A 20,064-nucleotide genomic window follows, 5' to 3' on the forward strand; every position below is an offset into this window, starting at 1 on the left:
GAGACGAGTTTCTGTCTATTTTTCTAAGTTCACAAAAGGAAAAACTGTGATGGCACAAAGCAACATCTGTTTGTTTTCTTTATTTTGAAAAGCAATGTTTTGTTGTTATTGTGACTGTACAAAATACAAGTAGACCCTTTATTCACCTTTTTGTTCCTATAAGAGTAGACATGGCCATTTCAGATAGTTTCATATGATGTCACATATGATGACAAAACAGCTCGTTTTGCCACTTGTGTTTTATCATATAATTTTAATGTATTATCTGAATTATGAGCACACTGGTTTGTAGTGCAAACAGTTTACAGTTAACAGTTATTCTTCTTGTTATTTCCCTATAATAGACAGGAAGTCATGCCCATAGGTTAAAATAAGGTGGATACAAAAAAGGTGGTTTGTTTTTATCTATTGTTTAATTAATAAGCACATCAGTCATCATATATAGGGTTAAATTAATATGTAAGACTAAATTTGTTAATGATATAGAGTTGGAGTTGTGACTTCAACATCAGGTGTCGACTTTAATTAAGATAATTTATTCATGATATATCGGAGGTGCACAGTAAACAAGAATAGAAACAAACCAGCAAAACTGATTCATGTATGTTTTTCCACACTGGTTTAATATTTAAGCTATAAAGTTGGATTTATCGAACTTTATTTTGCATTTTCATCTACATTTTATTAGGCTAAATACTGTATTACACTAATGTCAGTCATGTCACTTTGCAAAATGTTATTTAAAATTATGAGAAATTAATCTACATGGGTTTAAATAAAAAAACCTAAAAATAACCTCTGTATAGGTTCTCTTTAGTTTATGAATGTAAAAACTAAAAATAACTTTTGGGGAACTTTATTTACTCCCTGCAACATTCTGGTAAGGTGAGCTTTTGGTTACAAAAAGAACCTACAGAGAACAATTCTGCAACGTTCTTATTTACTTACCCCAAAAATATCCAAAAGGGAACCATATGAGAACATTAGAGAAACATTCTGTGATTGCTGTTTGCAGTTAGTGTAAACGTGATTTTGTCATCGCAACAACCCTGTGAATGTGATTTTGAGGAGCCCAATATCATACAAGAGTCATATGTGTTAACAAAGCAATCAGTGATTTACTGTGTCCTGAGACAGGAGGAAAAATGCAAGAAACCAGCAAAATAACATGAAGACTCATGTGGAAACGGGGCTATTACAATATTACATTTTCCACTACATGATTATTTTGACCAAAATTTTTGAATGAGAATGAGGCAGAAAATCTATTATTTTACAGTATTCTAGTAAAGGCTATGTTGATTAGCACTGCATTATAAATATACATTATCCTTATAAAAATTACCTGAGATGTCTTGAACACTGATAAACCATACACTGCTGCAATAGTGAGCTCATTCCCTTCATGTTTCAGTCACTCATTTTCATGGTCCAGTATAAAAGGAGAAAGTGATGTGACATCACACACACACGAGACAGTGTGATGCTGTGTGTCTCTGTGTGTTCAGTCTCTGTTGATTGTGTGACTGTGACGTCTCTGTAGCGGCTCCTTACTCACCATCAGCTGATCCTGAGGAAACTGGCCTGACGTCTCAATACTGAGAGTCCTACAACAAAACACACAGACAGTCACATATGAGTATGAGACATTACTGCTGTCACTTCACATCAGCAGATCCATTTCAGAAAAAAAAAAAAAAAACAGTATATTCATATTACAGTCAGAGATATGAATGAACAACTGATCATAGATTAATTAACAGTAAATGATCAACAACTCTCTCTTTATCCCTTACACACAGAGACACTGGAAGAGATGAAAATATTCATAAATCAGTCACATCACAGAATCAAACTCTTATTAAACAGCTTGAAGTACAGAAACTAAAGTGGAGCTGAATTATCTTATATTCTCCAATCACACACACAGGAGGTCTGTTACTGAACTTGAGTCATTTTAGAAACTTTAATAAATGAACACTCACAATAGGATAACATTGTCAGTTTACAATGTGGATCATCCTTAAGTTTAGAGAGTAACTTCACTTTTGATTTTCCTAGTTTATTCAATGACAGATTCAGTTCTGTCAGGTGTGAGGGGTTTGATCTCAGAGCTGAAGCCAGAGCAGCACAACCTTCATCTGTGACACCACAATCTATACAACCTGTAGAGAACAATGACACAATGTGAATTGTAGTTGAAGTGTGTGTAGTTTGTTATTGACTCAATGGTGCTGTTTGAAACTGTCATGTTCTTCAGGACTGAACAGACACACAGAGCTGAATGTGAGATATTGTTTTATAGTGATATAAGGACAGATCTGTCTGGAGAAACAGTCACTTTCTCCTCTAATAAACACATCAGAGGAGAAAGTTAGTGCTTCACAGGAGCCACATGTTCCCCATTATATCTCCTTTATTAACTGTTGTGACCAAACATCAATGGTCTCATCTGGCTGCTTAAAACTGAATAGAAATGTGCTGAACTCAATAGAGATGCTCAATGTCATCATGTACAAAGAAAGAACTACTGTCTACACATGCACTGAAATCATGTTCATGAGTTTTTCTTCTGGCTCATCACCTATGGGATGTGATCAGTCCTGGAGGATCTCTGTCCTGCAGAGTTTAGCTCCAACCCTGATCAAACTCACCTGCCTGTAACTTTCTAGTGATCCTGAAGATACTGATTAGCTGCTTCAGGTGTGTTTAATGAGGTTGAAGTGAAACTCTGCAGGACAGCGGCCCTCCAGGACTTCATTTTGGCACCGCGGTTTAATGGGTCAAACAGGAGCAGCAGGTCATGTGATGTGATGAAGATGAATGAAATGAACTTCAGAGTCATTTCTGCTGAGATTTACAGGGATTGAAATTGCGACTGCTTTGGTCGCATATGCTCCCGGAATTTAATCTGCGCAACCACAAAAAAAAAATTGGGAGCATTTGTGCGAGTGCGAGTAATTGTTGTGGTGCGACTTTTCATTTCTTTACAAAGCTTTTGCTAAGTACTGCACAGTATATGACTGCTGTGAGCTGATACAGTGAGCCGTTCTATCCAACATTAGCTTACATAACCAATTAAACTTTATCTTTACATTCTTAGCTTTAATGCAGATTTTAGATATTACCGTCAATCTCTCACACTGCTCTGTTGGAACTTGGAACCATTTTTTTTTTTTTTTTTTTTTTTTTTTTTTTTTTTTTTTTGGCTTCAAACGTTTTCTTTTAACCAATCTCTGTTCTGGATTTGCACTGCATTGCAATTATGGGTGTGTGATATGAACATTTTTGATTCCTGACGATTAAAATATCCCTACGATCTACTATTATTAAAGAAATAAAGTAAGCCTATCGTGCTACAGTGCACATTCTATCAGTTGTAGTTCTGGCGCCTCCGTCTCACGCGACATACATTCACACCAAATGTTTACTCAGCAGCAGAATTCACTCACTAAACACTGCACTTATTTGTAATCACAAGTCCACTATTTGCATGTGCTTTTAAACCTTGCTGCTTAAACATTTCATTCACGTGCTGTTCATACATGCGCTTACATTTGAAGCGTGTACACTCGAAAAAAAAAAAAATAAAAAGCCCATCAAACAGTGCCTGATTACTGGAGTAAGTTATCTTTCATGTGTGGTTTGGCCCAGGTGTTTTATGTTGCATAATTTCACAAAGCTAAAGTCTGTCAGATCATTCTGTTTTTGCTTCAGATATTGAAATTATAATCTAATTTAAATCAGAAACGGCTCATGCATGCAGCATCTTTGTGTGGATTAAGTTTAAAAATGCAGTGGTCGCCTCTAATTTAAACAGCTACAGAGAGTTTCACCTGTAATAGAGAAAATAAACATTTTACTCATGTACTCATATTTTCATTATTTCTTGTCGTTTTCTTAAGGCAATAAATTATTATTTAAAAAAAATGGCTATCAAAAATCAGCCAATTTGTTTGTAAAGCATTGGCAATCAGAATTGGCCATGAAGAATCAAGATCAGTGCATTACTAAAAAGAAGTGTGTGGTAAAGAATTCAAGATCAGGTTCGACTGGTGAAGCTGTTAATCATCAGGATGCTGCTGGCTGTTCCTCTCAATTGGTAGCTGTGGTGCTCCTTAATATTCATTGGGTGCTCATAAATTTTATTTTTTTTGCTCTTAACTTTTTGAATTTGGGACCACCAGTGCTACCAAGTAAAAAAGTTAATTTCGAGCCCTGATTTGGTGTGTTTTCTGAACATGGCTGATTTTATTCACAGGGTTGATATTTAAGAATGTTTATACACAAAGATGACAAAGAAATGTGTGACTATCAGAGAGATCTTACATCAGTGTCTCCAGTTTACAGTGAGGATTCTGTAGTACATCAGAAAGCAGCTTCACTGAATCTCCTAGTTTATTGTAGGACAGATTCAGTTCTGTCAGGTGTGAGGGGTTTGATCTCAGAGCTGAAGTCAGAGCAGCACAACCTCCATCTGTGACACCACAACATCTCAACCTGTAGAGAACAATGACACACTCTTCACTCTCTCAGATCACAGAGAAAAAATTAATTTAAACAAATAAAGTATTTCTATTTGAACTGTTTAGTGTTTTATTTTAAAGTTATTCATTTTAATTTACATTTAGTTTGGCAATTTTATGATTAAATGAATTATTTGCTTTTCATCAACTTCATCAAATCCCTGCAGTTCTTTCAGGAGCAGCAGAGTTTGGAAAACCGTGACATAATATAATGTTTAATAAACATCACAATGTTGATAAAGAATGGAATATATTTCACTTTTTTTCAATTTGGTAGACATTAAAGTTGCAATTATCTTTTCATTTTTTATTCAGTTGTAGAAACAGCCTTCCGTAATAATCAGATTTAAATCTGTGTGATAAAATATTTAGGTCAAAATTAATGTTAAAATTATTCAAAAGTAGTCAAAAAAAAGGAAAAAAAAAAGCCGAATAAGTTCTTTATTTTTAATTTTTTTTTTTTAACGCATGCCAGCTTCTATGGCTATGATCATGGAGAGGACCAGATTAATTATTGAAAATTAAAACTAAACAAGATGCGTGAGATTCTTTTTTTTTTTTTTTAAATCAAAACAACAACTTTAAACTAAACTTGGATTTACTTGATTAAAAACCCTTTTCAAAAGTATCAACAAAATAAGTTTCTCACAGGAGTAAAAGTATTACAGTCCAGCAATATGTCTAATGGACAGTGGATTTTGATGCAATTTTCTCTTAGTAAAAGTGTATGTGTAAGTCTTGAGTGTCCTATCAGACATTGTGTGTAAATGACTTGATCCCAGTGATTACTGAAGGGGAATATATGTTTTTTTTTCCCCCAGCACCAAGGTTTATTTCAGGTAATTTGTTGTTTAAGCACCGATCTCATGTTTATTTTTGCTGCATGTATTTAATGTTGGTCTCAGATCTGTGAAAGACACAGAGTGTTGTAATGGTTCTGTAGATAACACTTCTTTGGCAGCACTGTCTGCTGCTCTTTACCACATTCCTGAGTAACCAGATATGCAGATTTTAAAACATTTCTTTTAAGTAATTTATCATGAGAAATAAAATTCAGTTTGCTGTCAAAGGTGATGCAACTTTAATGGGGGCTAAAATCCTTTAAAATTTCATATCAAAAGGACAGAATGACATATAAAAAAGAAAAATGACATGATTTTTTCTAATAAAAACTTCACAAATATAACAGTTATCTAAAATATAAAATCACAAATATAAAAGATGATCTGTACCTATTATGTATAATTCAACAGACTGTTACTAACTACAGTTCTCATCATGTAATCAGTAATGGAATAAATAATAACTTGTAAGTAATCACTGATCATTTCTAAAGAGCAGCTCATGTGTTACAGCTCAGTCAGTTGAACTCACAGCAGCAGAAAGAGGCTGAACACTTCAGATATACTTTACAATGTACTTCATGTGTGACTATCAGAGAGATCTTACCTCAGTGTCTCCAGTTTACAGTGAGGATCCTCCAGTACATCAGAAAGCAGCTTCACTGAATCTCCTAATTTATTCCCAGACAGATCCAGTTCTCTCAGGTGTGAGGGGTTTGATCTCAGAGCTTAAGTCAGAGCAGCACAACCTTCATCTGTGACACCACAATAACTCAACCTGTAGAGAACAATGACACACTCTTCACTCTCTCAGATCACATCAGTTTAGCTGTGAATCCATTATTAAAGAAAAAGAACAAACCTAAAGCACAAATCAAGGTTTAATAGATCTTTGGACTGAAGTTTAAATAGTCACAGAACACCAAACATGATCATAAAACATCTAAAGCTTTATCCATGAGAAATAAATATTTCTTAATGTGATGCTCCATGAAGAAAACCACGGTTCGGAGAATGGTAAAAATATGAGCTGCATATGGCTGATCTGCCAGTCTGCCTGATCAATAAGAAGATTAAATTATAATCTATGAAATAATCATAAAGCCCTTTATTCCCACTATTCAATACCCATCAGACAATTTATTTCCAGTTTTGGAATATTTAACTTTGCTTAAAATATGAAAAGAGGGAGAAGGATGGGATCAGGAAAAGACAGATTTGTACTCGGTTGGTGTCAAAAGCTTCTCCCACTGTCCTTACTCTCCCACTGACACTATGTGACTGGTTTCTTCTGTCATTTTGTTTGATTGTCTTTGTGCACTACATGTTTGTGATGAGTGGGGCGGGGTCGAGAGCCGTGGGAACGAAACGAGGCCGGTGGAGTATAATGATAATGAGCGACACCTGCGCCACTCACCGGTCTCGAGTCCCACGGAGGAGCTCCGGAAGGATAAAAGGAGGAGTGACGACAGTGGAAGACGAGAGAGGACCAGGCCTGGACTTTATTTTGCGTTTTGTGTGCGGCAGTCGTCCGTGAGGGGCTGCCGCTTTACTTGTGTGATTGTTCATTTTATTATTAAACTGTTTAAATGTTTGCCGGTTCCCGCCTCCTTCTTCCCATTCTACGAACGTTGTTACAATGTTAAGTTAATTTTTATCTTCTGCGCATGTGCAAAGGTCACTGTTTATGGGTTAGCGCAGCCTTTTTGTTTCCAGTTTAGTCCTGTAGACAATGGCAAAGTTGTTCACTCCACAAGAAAAGTTACCATTCAGCTAAGAAAGGACATACCAGATGAAAAATAAAGACAGAACTTGTTCCTGCAGATATACCGATGCTCTTAAACAAGACTTCATTGAAAAGAGCAAGTGCAGTTCTGGATATTGCACATGACAAAGCAACAATGTTTAAACAGCCTGTTAAACTCGAACTAACATCTTCAGGATATTATTCTGTGAACTTGAGAGATGACAGTCATCTAGGTGAAAAGGAGACCAGTGAGAGCAAAACACAAAATGAAAATGAAATACTTGCTGTGACAGAAAACCTGACAACAAAAGAAAAGGAGAGAGTCCTGTTGAAACTACACAGACATGGACATGCTTCAGCTGATAGACAGCTGAAAGATGAAATTACTGGCTGGCTCAGGTAATCACAACGATGAAAGCAACACAATCCTCAAGAACACTGTTAAAAACAGATACATGTAGAAGATACAGTGAGCCAAAACATAAGCCTGTAGTGGGTTTACCTATGGCATCAGCCTATAATGAGACTGTGGCTGTGGACTTACATGAGCTTGAGCGGGTGTATGGTATTTGCATGCTATTGACCACTTCACACGCTTCAGTGCAGGGAGTATCGTCACCACAAAGAACCCAAAAGAGATAGTAAAGAACTTTATTCACTGCTGGATAACTGTTCATGGTCCTCCATGCAGACTGTTTAGTGATAATGGAGGTGAATTTAATAATGACGAGATCAAGGACATGGGCAAAAAGTTTAACATTGAAGTTAAAACAACCGCAGTGTACAGCCCATGGAGCAATGGCCTTTTAGAAAGACACTCAGACACTCGCTGAAATTTTGCTGAAGGTAAAGAAGAACAACAACTGTGACTGGAAGACAGCCCTAGATTGGGCACTAATGGCCAAGAACTCCCTGCACAATGTCCATGGCTATAGTCTCTACCAGTTGGCGTTTGGGCAGAACCCAAATCTGCCCTCTGTCCTCACTGATAAGCCCCAGCTCTGGAAACAAGTATGAGTACTTGGATAAATAAGCAAATCACAACACTACAATGAGAAAAGCATTCACAGAAGCCGAATGCTCAGAGAGAATCAGAAGAGCCCTTCGCAAGCAACTGAGGCCCGTTCATGACAAATATGAAAAGGGGGACAAAGTGTATTATAAGCGAGTTGATTGTAACGAGTGGAAAGGTCCAGGTGTGGTCATAGGCCAAGATGGTGTGTTTGTATTTGTCAGGCATGTACGGGTCCATCAGTCTAGACATTTTTTCTTCACACATTTTTTTTACGTCTTGACTGGCAGATGTCTCATCCAATCAGTGATAAATATTATATTTGCAAACATTGTTTTCTGACTTGTTTTGTGTTTAGATTTGCCATTGTGTTTATTATTTGTTGTTTTGTTTTCATATTTGTAATTTTGTTTTCAAAACTGTGTCAAATATGATTTTACCACAGTTTCTGCAGTTTACAGTGAGGATTCTGTAGTACATCAGAAAGCAGCTTCACTGAATCTCCTAGTTTATTCACAGAGAGATCCAGTTGTGTCAGGTGTGAGGGGTTTGATCTCAGAGCTGAAGCCAGAGCAGCACAACCTTCATCTGTGACACCACAATCTCTCAACCTGTAGAGAACAATGACACAATGTGAATTGTAGTTGAAGTGTGTGTAGTTTGTTATTGACTCAATGGTGCTGTTTGAAACTGTCATGTTCTTCAGGACTGAACAGACACACAGAGCTGAATGTGAGATATTGTTTTATAGTGATATAAGGACAGATCTGTCTGGAGAAACAGTCACTTTCTCCTCTAATAAACACATCAGAGGAGAAAGTTAGTGCTTCACAGGAGCCACATGTTCCCCATTATATCTCCTTTATTAACTGTTGTGACCAAACATCAATGGTCTCATCTGGCTGCTTAAAACTGAATAGAAATGTGCTGAACTCAATAGAGATGCTCAATGTCATCATGTACAAAGAAAGAACTACTGTCTACACATGCACTGAAATCATGTTCATGAGTTTTTCTTCTGGCTCATCACCTATGGGATGTGATCAGTCCTGGAGGATCTCTGTCCTGCAGAGTTTAGCTCCAACCCTGATCAAACTCACCTGCCTGTAACTTTCTAGTGATCCTGAAGATACTGATTAGCTTCAGGTGTGTTTAATGGGGTTGAAGTGAAACTCTGCAGGACAGCGGCCCTCCAGGACTGCATTTTGGCACCGCGGTTTAATGGGTCAAACAGGAGCAGCAGGTCATGTGATGTGATGAAGATGAATGAAATGAACTTCAGAGTCATTTTTGCTGAGATTTACAGGGCTTGAAATTGCGACTGCTTTGGTCGCATATGCTCCCGGAATTTAATCTGCGCAACCACAAAAAAAATTTGGGAGCATTTGTGCGAGTGCGAGTAATTGTTGGGGTGCGACTTTTCATTTCTTTACAAAGCTTTTGCTAAGTACTGCACAGTATATGACTGCTGTGAGCTGATACAGTGAGCCGTTCTATCCAACATTAGCTTACATAACCAATTAAACTTCATCTTTACATTCTTAGCTTTAATGCAGATTTTAGATATTACCGTCAATTTCTCACACTGCTCTGTTGGAACTTGGAACCATTTTTTTTTTTTTTTTTTTTTTTTTTGCTCCAAACGTTTTCTTTTAACCAATCTCTGTTCTGGATTTGCACTGCATTGCAATTATGGGTGTGTGATATGAACATTTTTGATTCCTGACGATTAAAATATCCCTACGATCTACTATTATTAAAGAAATAAGGTAAGCCTATCGTGCTACAGTGCACATTCTATCAGTTGTAGTTCTGGCGCCTCCGTCTCACGCGACATACATTCACACCAAATGTTTACTCAGCAGCAGAATTCACTCACTAAACACTGCACTTATTTGCAATCACGCAAGTACATTATTTGCATGTGCTTTAAACCTTGCCGCTTAAACATTTCATTCGCGTGCTGTTCATACACGCGCTTACATCTGAAGCAGGTGCACTCGAAAAATAAAAAATAAATAAATAAAAAGCCCAGGTAACAGACCTCTGTGAAGTTGGCACCCCATAAAAAGAAATAATGACCAAAACTATGCCATTCGTTTGTGCTACGTTTGTGCCGCAAAAATGAACGTTTGTGCTGGTTTGGTGTTTAAGATATTAAACATTATTTTTTTGACCGTGTGACGTCACTCTCCACCCCATGTCGTCCAAATCTCTCCAAACCGGTGCCGTTCGTTTGTGCTGGATTTGTGCCCGTTTGTGCCGTTAAAACAAACCTGGTATCTCCGAGCCCTTCTTAAATATAATGGGTAAAATATTTGTTTGGGACTGTTACGTAACTCTCCACCCCATATCGTCGAAATCGCTCCAAAAGGTGCCATTTGTTTGTGCTCGATTTGTGCCGCTAAAACAAGCCATGTAACCATGACCTATTTTTAAATATAACAAAAATTTCACTGTCCACTCCATTTAGCGCCACTGCAGAGTTAAAAAAAAAGTTAGTGTTCGTGCTGCGTTAAAATTTAAAGTTTAGTCTTTTCACTTAGTCTTTTCATGTTAGTTTTCACTAACTTCATATTTAAAGTTGACTAAACTTAAATTTCAAGGCAGCATGAACAATAACTTTAACAAAAAAATTAATTATATAATATGCTAATATATAATATTAAACATCGATTCTTAACGAACATTCGCTAAAATTAATAAATTGCATAGCCTATATATAATTATATAGCCTAATTCAAAGCGCTCCCCACACAAAATGTCGTGTTTATTTATGCTCGATTTGTGCCTGAAATCCTGGTTGTAACTAAAATTCGTCTTTAATTGGATATTTAAAGGGAGAAAACTTAAGCACTTAATATACCATTATCTATAGGAAACATGTAGCCTAATGTAATTGCATGGCATGACTGCATTTAATAGCTAATATGGTTTTCTGTTCCCCTTATAAACAATTATTTACCGCCCCGCATAAGAAAATTAAAAAGGACATAACGGACTGTGGAAAAAGGGCTCGTAGATAAAACAGGCTTAAGCTATAGCCTACTGAATGTGTGCATGGCTGGACAAATTACTGGTCATTGGAAAAAGACTACAAGAAATTGATAGATACTACTGTAGCTAATCAATGAGGTAAATCTATATTTGTACGTATTTGTATATATAATGCATGTTGAAAAAAAATCTAAATTTAATGTAAAGGAATGTTTTGTTGATGTTGTGAGTGCACACAAATCAAAGTAGACTCTTTGCAGTTCCGAATGATGTATTACTCTTATTAGCAAAAATGATGGCGTAGATATTAATTTATTAAATATATATATATATATATATATATATATATATATATATGCTCCTTGTCTGTGAGAACCTGCTTGTACGTGACTTCTCTCCCCCTCCCTTTTCCTCTCTCCCTGCTGTTTATTGTATCTCACATATCTATACCACTTGTTTTTATCTGTTTGACATATAGTTGGCTGGAATAACAGGATGAATTTAGGAAGAGCTTATTGTGCACCCAGATCTATTTCTGATATTTCATTATACACCCAATAATGGTTTTGTTCCATATGACGCACATAGATATTTTGGTTAGATGCATAACATCCGTTAATACCCCTATATATGCTCTTGTATTAGACCTATAAAGCTGAAGTAAGGAAATACAGAACTTGTGTCTGTGTCTTGCTTCCCGGCCGTATCACATTGGGAGACTGAGAGTATTCGGTGGCAACGAGAAGTGTAACGGGATATAGATATATATATATTAACTATATATATATAGAAGTGTAACGGGATATAGATACATATATATATTGCCGGCGCCTCCACGTGGATTAAAATGCGCCTAAAAGCGCACATTTATATGTTAAATGTTTAAATTAATATTGTGAAATGCATTAATTGTTTTACATCTATAGATTTTATTTTAGGCAAGTCGTGTTGATATGAGAAGGTTAGAACATGGGCTATGATCAGCTCACTGTCTGCTGCTGGCGGCTTGGTCGGCAAAGAAAAAAAAAAGGAGAAAAAAAAAAAGAATTTAACAAACATGTTCCAAACATATTTCAAAATAATTTAAAGAAACGAAAATAAATACAGCCACTTTGCCATTAAAAATATTAACGAATATTCGTGGGGAATCGATGTTTAATATTCTAATGGCACAAATCCAACACAACCAAATTAAAAAGATTTTTTGTTGAGGTTTGTGTTCTGCCTTGAAATTTAAATTTAGTCAGTTTGAAAGTTAGTGAAAACTTGGAGCTGACTAAATTTTAAATTTTTAGGCAGCACGAACACTAACTTTTTTAAAAACTTTGCAGTGGCGCTAAATGGGGTGCAGAGTGACGTCACTACCCCGTTTTGTATTTGTTTATGAGTACGGGAAATAGATGTAAATTTGAACGGCACAAACGGCCACAAATCAAGCACAAACGAATGGCAACATTTTGGAATGATGGGGTGCAGAGTGATGTCGCTGTTAGTAAAAACGTTTTGTTTTCGTTATATTTAAGCAGTGGTCATAGTTGCATCATTTCTATTATTGGCACAAACCGGCACAAATCGAGCACAAACGAACGGCACCGGTTTGGAGATATTTGGACGACATGGGGTGGAGAGTGACATCACTGCCCCATATTGTATTTGTTTTTTCTAAGGAAGGGAATTAGATACAATGTTTATTTTAGTGGCACAAACCGGCACAAATCGAGCACAAACGAATGGCACCTTCTGGAGCGATTTCGACGATATGGGGTGAAGAGTTACGTAACAGTCCCTAACAAATATTTTACCCATTATATTTAAGAAAGGCTCGGAGATACCAGGTTTGTTTTAACGGCACAAACGGGCACAAATCGAGCACAAACAAATGGCATATTTGGGTCATTATTTCTTTTTATGGGGTGCCAACTTCACGGAGGTGTCAAACAGCGCCTGGTTACTGGAGTAAGTTATCTTTCATGTTTGGTTTGGCCCAGGTGTTTTATGTTGCATAATTTCACAAAGCTAAAGTCTGTCAGATCATTCTGTTTTTGCTTCAGATATTGAAATTATAATCTAATTTAAATCAGAAACGGCTCATGCATGCAGCATCTTTGTGTGGATTAAGTTTAAAAATGCAGTGGTCGCCTCTAATTTAAACAGCTACAGAGAATTTGACCTGTAATAGAGAAAATAAACATCTTGCTCATGTACTCATATTTTCACTATTTCTTGTCGTTTTCTTAAGGCATAATTCTATGGGCTTTCAAAAATCAGCCCATTTGTTTGTAAAGCACTTGCAATCAGAATCGGCCATGAAGAATCAAGATCAGTGCATTACTAAAAAGAAGTGTGTGGTAAAGAATTCAAGATCAGGTTCGTGTGACTATCAGAGAGATCTTACCTCAGTGTCTCCAGTTTACAGTGAGGATTCTGTAGTACATCAGAAAGCAGCTTCACTGAATCTCCTAGTTTATTCACAGACAGATTCAGTTCTGTCAGGTGTGAGGGGTTTGATCTCAGAGCTGAAGTCAGAGCAGCACAACCTTCATCTGTGACACCACAACATCTCAACCTGTAGAGAACAATGACACACTCTTTCACTCTCTCAGATCACATCAGTTTAGCTGTGAATCCATTATTAAAGAGAAAGTACTAAAGCACAAATCAATATGTTTGATGGATCATTGGACAGAGGTTTACAATGTCACAGAAAATATTATATCATAAAACATCCAAAGCCTCATTCAAGCAGGAAAATTAATATTTCTTTTATGCACTACATCTGTATTTTATGCAAAATGTCTGTATTATGCAAAATAATCTTTGTGTCATATATGATCTTACCTCAGTGTCTCCAGTTTACAGTGAGGATCCTCCAGTGCATCAGAAAGCAGCTTCACTGAATCTCCTAGTTTATTCCACGACAGATCCAGTAGTCTCAGGTGTGAGGGGTTTGATCTCAGAGCTGAAGTCAGAGCAGCACAACCTTCATCTGTGACACCACAATTACTCAACCTGTAAAGAGATGAAAATCAAACAGCCATTTAAAAACCAATCAAACAACTTGCTACATTAAACGACTTGCAAGTTCAGTATAATTAAATTAGTTCATACCATTATGCAATAGTATTTTCATGGAGTAAAAATGTAATTAATATATTAAATAAAAATAAAGAACTGAAACTATGGCTAACACAGTTATTAAATAAAACATTTAATTGCAGATGTGTTTACTGAATGTAAACCTAACAGACCACTCAGATCATTAGGATCGAGTCAGTTAGAAATACCAAGGGTTCACACAAAACAAGGGGAATCCGCTCGTAGCTATTATGCCACCCGCAGTTGGAATCAGCTTCCAGAAGAGATCAGATGTGCTAAAACATTAGTCACATTTAAATCCAGACTCAAAACTCATCTATTAAGTTGAGCATTTACTGAATAAGCACTGTGCTACGTCCGAACTGACTGCACTGTATTTTATGTATAATCATTTATATTCTTAACCATTTCAGTTCATTTTAAATCAATGTTTAAATCATTTTAAAGAAGAAAACATCTCAGAGCCTGTGCTAGAAAAGCGTTTGTGCTTAAAAAGTATACAAATTTTTATTCTCTGAAAAAAAATGACAGATTGTTTCGCTAGATAAGACCCTTCTTCCTCGGCTGGGATCATTTAGAGCCTTTGAAGCCGCATTTAAACTACATTTTGGAAGTTCAAACTCGGGGCACCAATGAAGTTCATTATATGGAGAAAAATCCTGAAACGTCATCCTGAAAAATCATTTTTTATTACGACCGAAAACAGAAAGACATGAACATCTTGGATGACAAGGGGGTGAGTACATTATATGTGAATTGTTGTTTATTATTGTTTTATTTGACATGGACATCACAGTTACATTAAACAAACCGTATGTATCTGCTTAAGTGTTTTAGCATACATGCTAATTCTCAACACCTGTCCAAGGGAGGCTTGATATTCAAAAAAAAAAAAGTTTTTTTTTCTGGAAGTGGAGTTGTCCTTTAAATGTTCTTAAATTCCTTTTTTTATTGTTGTGATTATTTTATTTTATGTACAGAACTTTTCAACCACTGTGTATGAAATGTGCTATATAAATAAACTTGCCTTTCCTTTAACTTTTAACCTGTTTAACATGATTAAAACTAAAACACATGCTGGACTGTGAACTGGCAGAAGGTTCATGTGTTTTATTATACTTTTGAGTCTAGCACTTGTCATTCCAGATGCTCTTCTGTAATAAAAATAATTACATAAAATAAAAAGTCACATTTTATTTTTGGGTGTTTTAACACATGAATGTTTTACCAGCTAAGAAGATCAGCACTTTCAGAGTTCATCCCACTGTCTGATGTGAGCATAAGTATTGGGACAGTTGCCTCAAAGGTCTTTCTGAGTGATCAGCTGTGTCCTGTTGCATTAATTGTTCAGATATTAAAAGCAGGGAATGTGTCATATCATAGAAAAATAACAGGAGTTGATGACAGGCAAATCATAAAAGCTGTGAAAATGACCCCTAAAATACATGTCTGTAATATCACCAACAACCTCCAGAAAGCTGGGCTGATGCTCTGATAATCTACTGTCCACAGGAGACTTTGACACAGAAGCCACAGCAAGATACAAACCTCTGACCAGCACCAAAAATAGAAAGGCAAGATTAGAGTTTGCAAAAAGTGTGGAGAAAAAAGGAAACTGCAAATGATCCTAAGCACACAACCTCATCTGTAAAACATGGTGGAGATGTCATGGCGTGGACATGCATGGTTGTCTCTGGAACAGGCTCTCTCAATTTTCATGATGACTTAATGTATGATGGCTGCAGCAGAGGGGTACAAAACTATTTTGGCTACCAATATTCAAGAAAATGCCATCAGACTCATCAGAACACACTTCACACTGCATCAGGACAATGACCCAAAACACCCTGCCAGTTCAGACAAGGAGTTTATCAGGGCAAAAAATGTAAAGTCTTAGAATACCCAAACCAATCTCCAGATTTAAATCTGATTGAACATGAATTTCACCAGCTAAAGAGGAGACTAAAGGCACAAACTCTCCAAACAAGCAACAGTTGGAATTGGCTGCATTAAAGGCTGAGAAAAGCATTTCAAAGGATGAGACCAAGAGTCTGGTGATGTCTATGGGTCACAGACTCACTGCTCTGATCGCACACAAGGGATCTGCAACTAAATATTAGCTTTTAGACTTTTATATCTGTCTTAAGTTCAGCTGTCCCAATACTTATGATCACATCGAATAGTGGGTTGAAGTCTAAAAGTGCTGTCCTTTTTATTTGGTAAAACATATGTATTGAAACAGCTAATAATAAAATGTGACATTCTGTAGTTTTGTGTCATGTTCATCTTTTAATCATATTTGTAAATGTCTCGACTCCACAGCAAACAAAGCAATTTTGTCTTTACTGTTCCAATACTTATGGAGGGCATTGCATGTATGCATGTATATATAAAGTTAATCAAACTTATCCTATTTCAAGAGTGGGTATTGTTTTGGCTTTAGGACAATTTTGATGAAAGGTTTTGATCCACTTCAAATGTTGATGTGTGTGTGTGTGTGTATATATGTAATATATTTTAATGTTATAACAGTGAAGTGATTGTTCTCTGTGATACTTACTGAACTGATCTGGATTCTTTAATCACAGGCAGCAACTTCTTAAGAACTTTCATATTTTCATGTTCATTATTTCCTTTAACAAATTTATCAAGACGAAACTCATTCAGCTCTTCTTCTGATGTCAACAACACAAAAACTACAGCTGACCACTGAGATGAAGAGAGATTGGCTTCCTTTATTGTTCCAGATTTCAGATACTGTTGTATTTCCTTCACTAGTGAACGATCACCCAGTTCATTCAGACAGTGAAACAGATTGATGGATTTCTCTGGAGATTCAATGGTCCTGATCTTCTTCTTGATGTACTCAAGTGTTTTCTTAATGTTGTCAGATCTGCTTCTATTTAGTGTCATTATTCGTTGTAGAAGAATCTGATGAGACTCCACTGACAAACCCAGAAGGAACCGCAGGAAAAGATCCAGATCTCCATTTTTACTCTGTAGAGCCTCATCCACAGCTCTCTGATGCAGCTCAGATAATGAAACTTTAGATTGTGAACTCTGTTTGGTGATTTGGTCAATCACATTTCTGTTGTTGTTTGTCCAGGAGAGGTGGACATATAGAGCTGCTAGATGTTCCTGAATGCTCAGATGAACAAAGCAGAAGACTTTCCCCTGATACAAGCCAAACTCCTCTCTGAAGATCTGAGTGCACAATCCTGAGTACACTGATGCTTCTGTCACATCAATGCCACACTCTCTCAGGTCTTCCTCATAGAAGATCAGGTTTCCTTTCACAAGCTGCTGAAAAGCCACTTTCCCCAGTTTGAGGATCATGTCTTCGTCTGTCACCTTCTTCTCATAGTCCTTCTCACGTTTGATGTTGGTCTGAAGGATCAGGAAGTGTGTGTACATTTGAGTGAGAGTCTTGGGAATCTCTCCACTCTCTGCTCGACTCAACATCTTCTCTAGAACAGCGGCTGAGATCCAGCAGAACACTGGGATGTGGCACATGATGTAGAGGCTCCTTGATGACTTCAGGTGTGAGATGATCCTGTCGGCCAGACTCTGATCACTGATTCTCTTCCTGAAGTATTCCTCCTTCTGTGGCTCATTGAAGCCTCGTACCTCTGTCACTCGATGGACACACTCAGAGGGGACGAGATGAGCTGCTGCTGGTCTGGAGGTGATCCAGATGAGAGCAGAGGGAAGCAGATTACCCACAATTAGGTTCATCAGCAGCACGTCCACTGAGGCTGATTCACTTACATCACACAACCTCACATCGCTCTGAAAATCCAGAGACAGACGACACTCATCCAGACCATCAAAGATGAACAACACTTTATACTCATCTCTGGATATTTCCATTTCTTTAGTTTCAGCAAAAAATACAAGAAGAAGATCTGAAAGACTGAGTGTTTTGTCCTTCATCAAGTTGATTTCTCTGAAAGGAAGTGGAAATATGAGCTGGATGTCCTGATTCTCTTTCCCTTCAGCCCAGTCCAGGATGAACTTCTGCACAGAGACTGTTTTTCCAATGCCAGCGACTCCCTTTGTCAGCACAGTTCTGATGGCTTTGTCTTGTCCAGGTAAAGGTCTAAAGATGTCATTGCATTTGATGGCTGTGTCCTCTGTTGCTGCTCTCCTGGATTGTGTCTCAATCTGTCTCACCTCATGCTCATTACTGATCTCTCCACTCTCACTCTCTGTGATGTAGAGCTCTGTGTAGATCTCATTCAGGAGTGTTGGGTTTCCCTGCGTCACTGTTCCCTCATACAGATGCTCAAACTTCTTCATCAGATTTGATCTAAACATGCTGAGGACTTCATGGCTGTAAAATTAAAATACCACATTATTACATGAGCTACAGAGGTAAATGTACAGAGAAAAATGTATTTTTTGTTTTCTGTTATGAGACACTGAACAGTTAAACGTGTCAGTTATTAATGATGTATTTGAGTAATGTGTGATGATGCACTGCATTAAAAAAAACCCACAGTTTACCTTACACCAGGATACATGCTGTCTTGTGGTTGATTCATAGACTGGTCATATTTCTTAAAGGCGGGTTTTGTTTCAGCTGATCTGTGTGGCAGGACTGACCTTGAATCAAGAATCAAACACATTTCTCTCGTGACCTTAATAACACCTGCTGAAGGTCACAACTGTAAAATTAAATACCATTGATATAAATGTAGATAAATAAATAATTATACTCTGTGCTCTATATCTGCTCATTGTCATTAGATTCACTGCATTTCCTAGCCAGATTTCTGCTCATGTTTATTTATTATAGTGCTGTATAATTATGACAGTTTAATTTAAAATGTCTTACTATAATCATATCTTTTACAAAAAAAAATGTCATACTTGAGGTTAAATCTTGTGTCATCACTCTTAAAATTAACTGGATGAATCAAAGATTCGTCACTCCTCATAGACACACAGATGGGCTCTGCTTCTGATTTCTTCTGGTGAACTGAACTATAACAGACAGAGATTAAAGATACACTAAATACTTTCATAGACGTGTCTCTCAGTGTGAGCAAATGTTAAAATATCAGATGAAATAATGAAATCACTTGATAAAACACCATAACAAATATTTCAATCATGTCTGTTAATGAAATGTGGATGTCCTATAGACTCGTCACTCTTCATAAACACACAGCTGGGCTCTGCTTCTGATCTCTTCTGATCAACTGAACTATAACAAACAATCCTTTGAATTACTGTATTAATATTTTTTGGGGTGAAAAATTGATCTTTCCATATTACTATTGATACAGAAACCATAAACTAAAGTTCCTTCACAGACTCTCTGTCATAATAACTAATACGAATACCATAATAACATGAATACCTAATATAAAACAAAAACACAATATAAATATGACACACAGCTCTGTCTCTCATAATTTTTACATTTTTCATAATCTGTCTGTAAATGTTTGTATCTCAGGTGATATGTCGCCCTATTAAGGGTATAAATCAAAATAATTTTTTACATACAGGTCTGTAGACTTAGACTTTGAAGTCTATTTCAGAAAATCAATTCAATACTTCAAACTCTTGAATGATCGTTTATTGTCTGTAATTTAATTATTAATCATTCAGAATGAATGAATTTAGTTTGTAGGTCAACAATACATGGATTTTTTTCCAGGCATGTGTATACACATATATACACAAATAACCCTTCCTGAAAAGCCTGTTGTTTCTCTACTTTCTGTAACACTTTACAGTAAGGTTCGTTAGTTAACATTAACTACATTAGTTAACATGAACTAACAATGAACAATACTTCTACAGCATTTATTAATCTTAGTTCTTGATAATTTC

General features: G+C 36.6%; 1 pseudogene; it reads right to left on the reverse strand.

The window, feature by feature from the left end:
• Positions 1–1,504: 1,504 nt before the first annotated feature.
• LOC127183100 (NACHT, LRR and PYD domains-containing protein 12-like) lies at positions 1,505–18,743 on the reverse strand (annotated as a pseudogene).
• Positions 18,744–20,064: the final 1,321 nt, after the last annotated feature.

This window comes from Labeo rohita, chromosome 20, assembly GCF_022985175.1.
Source record: "Labeo rohita strain BAU-BD-2019 chromosome 20, IGBB_LRoh.1.0, whole genome shotgun sequence".
In the NCBI taxonomy this organism is placed as follows: Eukaryota; Metazoa; Chordata; class Actinopteri; order Cypriniformes; family Cyprinidae; genus Labeo; species Labeo rohita.